This window comes from Mus caroli, chromosome 2, assembly GCF_900094665.2.
Source record: "Mus caroli chromosome 2, CAROLI_EIJ_v1.1, whole genome shotgun sequence".
NCBI lineage: Eukaryota > Metazoa > Chordata > Mammalia > Rodentia > Muridae > Mus > Mus caroli.
Window position 1 is genome coordinate 96,691,302 of NC_034571.1, and position 8,376 is coordinate 96,699,677.

The following is an 8,376-nucleotide window of genomic DNA, read 5'->3' on the forward strand; positions in this document are numbered from 1 at the left end:
GCCCTGGCTGTCCTGGAACTCACTTTGTAGACCAGGCTGGCCTCGAACTCAGAAATCCGCCTGCCTCTGCCTCCCGAGTGCTGGGATTAAAGGCGTTCGCCACCACGCCCAGCTCACTTTGTGGTTTTAAAAGAAAAAGGTAATAAGAAAGGTTTTCAGTGGTTTGGAGGAAATAGAAGAAAATTTTAGACAGGGCCCATAGGCCCCACCTCAGGGGATACAGTGACTGGGCATGACTCAGCCTTCTCTGTAGCAAACAAAAGTGTATTTACGGATTCAGGGCTTTTATTTCTGCAAGGATGCAGATGTAATCCTTGCCCTCTGTCCCACTAAGAACATCTGGACACCTCAGGCATTAGGCAGAAAACAGCCAACAGAGCACCCTGTTGGAGACCCATGTGGAGAGGGAGGCCTAAGCCCCAACAGGGCTGGTACAGTGCTGGATTCTCTTCTTATTTTCATATTCACTAGACTTGTGGGGAGCTTGTGTTCCTGACTGAGGAATGCAAATGAACACAGGCAATGAGAATTGGCTTTCTTGAGCCCAGAACAAGGAAAGAGACTTAGTAGAAAAAGAAGAACTTAGACCATCACTGATGAACTCAAGCCAAACATTACAGGAAAAAAACAAAATACCTGTCTCTTACTCTAACCCATAAAGATGAAATGGAAACAATCTAGACTCCCACTTTGCCAGGCTACAGAAGGCTTCTAACACTTTTGCCAGGTTGAAGTCAGAGTGGGCCAAGCAGAGATCAGGTCCTTCCAGTTCTGCTGAGTGGCAACATTCCCACCCTCCATACATAAACTGTGTATCCCCTCCCAGAAGGATGAGGGTGCTGGTCACTCCCCATACCAGGCATCAGAAGAAGCTCTGGGAGAGGCAGAGGTGATGAGGTCACCTCCCATTGCTTCAGTGTCAGAGAGGGACACATGACCAACAGTAACAGGTACACCATCCTCCCAGCTAGCGTCATAGCAGAAAAAGCCAAATGGGGAGCCAGAAACCTTGCTTCTCCCATAGACCGGACCCCCACGGGGTGTCAGGAGGTACCAGCTGGAGAACTTAGACTCATACCCCACTCCAGCACCCACCCCTTTCCCTTGTGAAGCCAGAGTCCAAATATTCTGACTGACTCAGAAGGCTTACAGAAGATCCAGGGTGTCCTAACATAGCCAAGATGTTCGGTGCAAAATAACATACCATACCAAGAATCACAAGTGCAACTCCAATGCCACAAATGTAACAGTTACCTACAGATTTTCAAAGAGGGGGACACATTGGGGAGATGGCTCAGTCAGCAAAGCAAACTCACTGGGAAAGCAAGGGATTCAGAGTTTAAGTGTCCTGGTCATGCAGAATCCATGTCTCTCTACCTGGGCCTGTAATCCCAACACTAGGGCCTGGAGACAGATAGTCCCCAGAACTCACCAGCCCGTCAGTGGAAAGGACAAGCTCCTAGCTCAGTGAGAGACTCCGACTCAAAACAGAAGGTGAGGAGGAATGGTAAGGGAAGATACTGTCCTCTGGCCTCAGCATGTGCAAGCGTGGACACACAAAACTTCCTTACATGTATGTAACACACACACACATGCATGCACACACACACACACACACACACTATGAAAGTAGGACAAAGGGCTTATTAGGAAGAAGGGGGTTCAATAGGAAGGAGATAAGAGAGAATTAAGGGAGACATAATTAAAGCAGTGTGTGTGAGCATGAGTGTGTGTGTGTAAGAGTGTGTAATTGTGAAAGAATAAATTAAAATTTTAATATTAACGAATGAGTTCAACAGCTGAATAGAGAAGCCAGAGAGGAAACAAATCAGTGGTCATAGTACAGAAATTACCCCAGCCTGAGTATCAGAGACGTAATGGACTGGATCTTTTTTTTAAAAATTATCATTATTATTATTATTTTACCTATTCACTTTACATCCTACTCACTGTCCCCCTCCCAGTCCCCTTTCCACAAATCTCCCCTCTCCTTCTGAGCCCCCAACCCCAACAAGAGCATATCAAGTCTCTGTGAAGCTAGATGCATCCTCTCCCACTGAGGCCATAGAAGACAGCCCAGCTTATAGAACATATCTCACATACAGGCAACAGCTTTTGGGATAACCCACACTCCAGTTGTTTGGGATGAAGACCAAGCTGCACATCTGCTACAGATGTGCAGGAAGGCCTAGGTCCAGTCCATGTATGTTCTGTAGTTGATGGTTCTGTCTCTGAGAGCCCCAAGGGTCCAGGATAGGTGACTCTGTTCCTGTAGAGTTCTATCCCCTTAGGGAATGCAAACCTTCCTCCTATTCTTCCATAAGAGTTCCCAAGCTCCATCCACTGTTTGGCTGCATCTCTCTGAGTCAGCTGCTGGGTGGAGCCTCTCAGAGGACAGCCAGGCTAGACTCCTGTCTGCAAACGTAACAGAGTACTATTAATAATGTCAGGGATTGGTGCTTGCCCATGGGATAGGTCTCAAGTTAGGCTGGCAATTGGCTGCCCATTCCCAGTCTCTGCTCCATCCCCCATGCCTGCATTTTTTGTAGACAGGATAAATTTTAGGTCAAAAGTGTTATGGGTGGGTTGGTGTCATTATCACTTAATGGACTGGGTTTAAATAACCGACAGTTTTTCAATCTGTAACATGCTTGATAAACAAACTCAAGGACCTCAGTTTGATCCCTAGAACCCATGTTAAAAAACAGAACAAGGTAGCATGCACTTATAATCTCCACACTTGGTAAACAGAAACAGGCAGATCCTAAGGCTACTGGCTAGTCAGCTTAGCCTCATCAGACTGCCCCAGGTCCCAGTGAGAGACTCCATCTCAAAAAGAAGGTGAGCTGCACCTGAAATATCAATAGCACATGGAAGACCTGTACAACTACAATGAAAGATCTACCATTCATAGAACTGAGGTTCCAGGAGGAGAGGAGAGAGATGATGGTAGCAGAGGAATGAAGAAGTATTTCAGGGGGAAAACCTTCCCATATTCATAAAAGTCATAAACCGCCAAAAACGCCAAGTTCAAGGTTTAAGGAGCTCTCTTAGTTAGGGTTTTTATATTGGGATGAACCATGTCAGTAATAGAATTGGGGAGGAAAGGGTTTATTCCACTTATGCTTCCACAGCACTGTTCATCACTGAAGGAAGTCAGGACAGAAACTCAAACAGGGCAGGAATCTGGAGGCAGGAACTGATGCAGAGACCATGGAGGGATGCTGCTTACTAGCTTGTTCCTCATGGCTTGCTCATCCTGCTTTTCTATAAAACCCAGGACCACCAGCCCAGGGATGGCACTCACAATGGAATGGGCCCTCTCCCATTAATCACTAATTAAGAAGACTCCCTACAAACTTGCCTACATCCCTATCTTATGGAAGTATTTTATTAATTGAGATTCCTTCCTCTCAGATGACTTTAGCTTGTGTCAAGTTGACATAAAACTACCCAGCATAGAAGCTGAGCAAGACAAATCTGAAGAAATCAGATCCAAGGCAGGAAAGTCAAAGCTCTGTAAACTAAAGACAAGTGTGTCAAGCACACCTATGGAGAAGGAACACCTCCTGTGTGGGAGAAAAGCCATTCAAATGGTAGTGGATTTCAACTGAGCAACTATGAAGTCAAGATGCAGTAGCGTGAAGGTTGTTCAAATGCAGAGAGGAGAAAACTGTAGTTATCAGAATCCAACATTCAACAGAAACTGCCTTCGGGAATGGATAAGAAATGGTGAAAAACTAAGACAGCCTTCAGCAGCGGACTCACCCTAAGAATGGGCAGAGTAAGGTTTGGGAGAAGCAAAAAAATTAGGATATTGGGGGAGGAGGAGACAGATTAAGCACAAAACCATGAGTAAAATCAGCCACCTGTTCCATTCATCTTAAGGTTTCTAAATTACACTAGATGGTAGATACAAAATAATAGCACTGTCTCTTGTGATGATGAATATATTTAGAGGAAATTTTTAAAGAAATTGTATTACAAATGAAGGGGGTAAAAGTCTATAAAGAGAAATAAGTTTCTATATTCCATTTGAACTGGTCATCCTAAATAGGAGTAGACTGTGAAAAGTCAAGTAAATATAAGATAACATCTTCAACAACCACTAAGAGATCTATCAAAAAGATTTATTCACACTGGATGAGCCAATGTTATTCTAAACATCTTCTGGTAGCTCACAGGAAGATAAAGAAAATAAAAAACTACAGAATATAGCTGGGGGCATGTTCAGTTGATAGAGTATGTGCCTAGCATGCACAACACTCCAGGTTTGATACACAGCATCACAAAACACAGTGTGTGATAGTTTATGCCTGGAAACTAAGGGCTTAAGAAGTAAAGGCAGGGCGAGTAGAAGTTCAAGGTTGCCCTTGGCCTCATAACAAGTTCAAAACTACATGAGATCCTACCTCAAAAATAATAAATAAAATAAAATAAAAGACATATTTAAGGCCTAACACACCATTATTTACATTGCACATAAATGGCCTGCATGCCAAGCTTAATAGAGATTCTCAGGGTGAATTTAAAAAAATATGACTCCATTACATGCTGTCTTAGCTCTAATATAATGATATAAAAATATATATTATGAGTTTTAAAATGAGAAATATGAGTCATATTTAATCAAAAGAAAGTGGGGGAAGCCTAGGAATGCCTGATAAATACATTTCAGAGCAAAGAAAAGTAGCAAGCGCAAGAAAATTGATTAAAGTGTGATATAACAATCATACACTATATGACTGAGCTGACAAATATCAGAACTCAAAAGCAATAGAACTTAGAAGACATAGGCAAATCCACATTTGTATGTATGGCAGGAAGCTTTAATAGCCCCCCTCAACAACTGATAGAACAACTAGAAAGAAAACCAGTAAGAATATAGACACCAACATATCTACATAGAGTACTGTATCTAGCTATGGACAAATAGGCTATGAAACAAATATCAAGACTGACTAGGCCATTAAGCAAAATGACAAATCTCCAAAAGGGTCAGAAATCTACACATGACACTTTACCCCTGCTGTGGTTTAGATGTGGGTTTCTTCTCCTGTTCCACCCTTAGCCCCACCTTTGGCTCTATGCAGGAAGCTTAGTCCCCAGTGCCACAGTATGTAGATAGAGTAAGTGGATCTTTAAACACTGGAGCCTAGTTTAAGGTGATTTAGCCTTGTGGTACTGGCCTCAGAAGATAGTATTGTAGTTCCCATGGTATCTTGGTTATTTTTCTAGAGAGGGTCACTACATAAAAGAATAGAATAGTTGGTCTCACTCTGACTTCCTGTCTTCACATGTAGATCCTCTCGTGAGCACTCCTACCCATGTTCCTATCTGCCATGACATCCTGTGGTCAGGGTGGGGCCAGCATGATCCTGAAGGCTTTGTGCCTTCAAAACAGTGAAATAAATAAACCTCTTTCCTTTATGAAGAGCCAAGCCTTGGGTACTTCATTCAAACATCAGAAAACTGACTAATACAGTCACTAAGAGTAACTCTCAGTCTTCATGTACTCTTTCAGAGAAGTCACTGCCATCACTGCTAGGCATAGACACGTCATGCCTCAGTACTCCCCAGAACTTTCCAGAACCCTGGCTATTGCCACTCTTGGCACTCAATCCTTCATACCTTCAGCTTCTTCATAGTGCCTGCTTCAAAACAGAGTGAGTTTGGAGAGGCCTCACTGGAACGTCCTAAATCTCACAACCCTCTCACCTGTAAGGAGGCTAAGATTGGGTCTCTATTGGAGAATTAAGACTCAGGATGTCAAAGTGACTCTAAAGAGAACATCCAAAACAGCTGACTTTCTGCCACCTCAGAGCCTAAGCCAGCTCTCCACACACAACGGACCCACCCACTGACCACAGGCTTCAGCTACCCTTAAGAACCAGGCCTGGTTTTCCATCTTCCCCTGAGCACCACCCTAGCCCAGGACTCACTTCTCACACATAAGAACTCTTGAGTGCAATAAGTCACCAGTTAACATGAACTCTGAGAGGTCCAATTATCATAGCTGATGATCTTGCTGGAGTGAATTCTTATCTTCAGGTCAGGTTGTTTTTCACTAAAAATGAATCAAAGTTGGGCACAGGACCAGCTACCTCAGGAGTATCAAGGGAGGACAGGTAGAACACACACACATGCCCTCACGTGATAGCTGTTCCCAGCAACCTGAAATGGAAAGATGAGCGAATTAGTGAATTATTCACACACTGAAAGGAGTTTCAGAACACACACAAACAGCCCAACACTTGGAGCATCTAAAGGAAGGAAAAGGGATGTCACATGGGAAGGTAGCCACTAGCTCCACTGCCATGCTGGCTTGGCTAGGATCCTGGCTCAGCCACTTCTTAATGTAAACCTTTGTGAGAGCTGCTCTCTCCACATTCAACTTGTTCTAACCATAAGAATGGGACAACAAAGCCAGAATCATGAGGGTTCTCCAACCACCACTCCAGGATTTCAGTGTGACTCTCAGAGCCAAAGGCTGGGGACACAGAAAGAGCCTGAAAAGCAGGGGTACAGAATGAGAAATCACAGGAGCCTCAGCTCCTGCAGAGGGAGAGCCTTCCTTAAGTCAGGACAGGAACAAAGCCCTGGATTCTCGGAGGAGGAGAAGGATGTTAGAATCCCAAGAGTCCAGTTGAGCAAGCAGGTCAGAGCCAAGTTCAACAAAGACAAAGGCCACGATCATCTAACAATAGAAAGTCAGAGTCATTTTAAAACCCCATACACCAAGAACAAAAATATAGTGGCAGGTGAGTGATTCTAGGTGAGACCTCCCTATGGAGCATCTCCACAGAGAAGCTACCAACAGAATACCAGGTCAAGGATGTGAAGACTGCAGCACAAGCTTCCCTCAGGCTTACCAGGTAAACAGTATGGTTCACATCCAAGCTCTGCCATGACTAGCTATGTGACCTTAGGCAAGTTGTTTGACTGATCTCTGTCATAGTTACCTAGCAGAGAAATGGGGAGAGAGTTTGAGCTTGGCTGAATAGGAGCATTGTAGGAATTAAATATGATAGTATCTCTGGGATTCTTGCAACATTATTCAGCGCACAGAACTCAGTGGCTGCTGGGCATTAGCTACAATCAAGGTTATTACAAATATTAATATTAGTGCCCTTCTCCAATGGCTGCCAAGGAAACCACCTAAGAAACAGCCCTTTCTGATTTTTATGGGGCACAGGGAGTAAGGGCAAAATGCATCAAGTTGTGAAAAAAAATGGACCAAAACATAAAGGTGAGTGCACTTGTCAGGGCCAACAGGATCCTGACGTGGCTACTAAACATCAGAAGAGGCCTGAACATCAGAAGGGGCTTGCAGGCCACCGTCTACACTGCTCCTTGATCTGCATTGTCGGTCCCAGCATGGACAATGAGTCTTATATTTCAGATTTATTTTCCCCATGCACATAAAAGATACTCTCAATCTTAGCACATAATTGGTCCCCATCAACTCTTGGGGGTGGTTTCTTTCCCTTATGGTGCCTGCAAAACTCAATTCTAGCTTCAATACTGTGGTTCTGTGTGTACTGAAAGTAATATAAATCTCCCTTGGAGCCAATCAGCACTTTTCCGTATTCCATAACGAATCCTAAGCAATATTTGATTAGAGCTAACAGCTAATACACCACTGGCTCTCAGTATGGGAAGCCAGAACCCAGGGTCTGGCTCCTGCCCTGGATGTCTGCATTCCTTCTTCTGTTCTTCAGTTCTCTCACTTATAAGGGATAATCATTCATTCACATCTACTTTTCTACGTTAGTTCTATGGATTAAATTACACAAGAATCAGCCTCAATTTAGCATGCAGCATGCAGTGAAGGGCCCACGCACTATGGTTGCCATTGAAGGCTTACAGCAAACCTACCTCTTAAGTCTTTCAGCCTGAAACTAAAACCCAGAGAGGTCACTCCACCAACTCAAAATCTCCCAGCTATACCCTGTGGTGCCCTTTGCCAAATGAACAGGTGTCAGCCTGCTGGAGAAGCTTTGGTGGCCTCTTGGGGAGAGGAACTCGAGCAAGCCTCAGCCCTGCCTGCAGCTCTCCTTCTGAGAAGTGGCTGGTTCTCAGGAAGCCCTGCACACAATGTGGAGACACTTCTGCTCTGGGCATCAGTGCCCTGCTTCAGTCTCAGGACCTCGACTGGGCCAGTTTCACAAGCAGATTGTTGGCAGGCCCCATGGTCTCTGTTACTAGAGACTGAATGGCCAGTGAAAGGAAGCCATTGTCTGGCCTCTGAATGAAGAATACCCCATTTAGAGAAAGAATTTGCCAGGTTTCTCACAGAGAAAGAAGACAGCAGCAGTGGAGAGAGAACAATGCTGACCATTCACCAGATTTTTACTTAACATCAAAGCCCAGTGA

The 8,376-nt window shown here is 44.3% G+C and overlaps 1 long non-coding RNA gene across 2 annotated transcripts in view; it reads right to left on the reverse strand.

Moving 5' to 3' along the window:
- LOC110307873 overlaps window positions 1-6,907 on the reverse strand; it is an 11,332-nt gene extending 4,425 nt beyond the window's left edge. The window contains exons 1-3 of one of the 2 annotated variants that reach the window (XR_002379476.1): window positions 6,873-6,907; window positions 5,943-6,174; window positions 1,901-2,415 (exon numbers count right to left, since the gene is read on the reverse strand). This is a non-coding gene — a long non-coding RNA (uncharacterized LOC110307873). Of the gene's footprint in view, window positions 1-1,900; window positions 2,416-5,942; window positions 6,175-6,872 lie in introns of those variants that run through there. The other variant, XR_002379475.1, reaches the window with a different exon arrangement.
- Window positions 6,908-8,376: the final 1,469 nt, after the last annotated feature.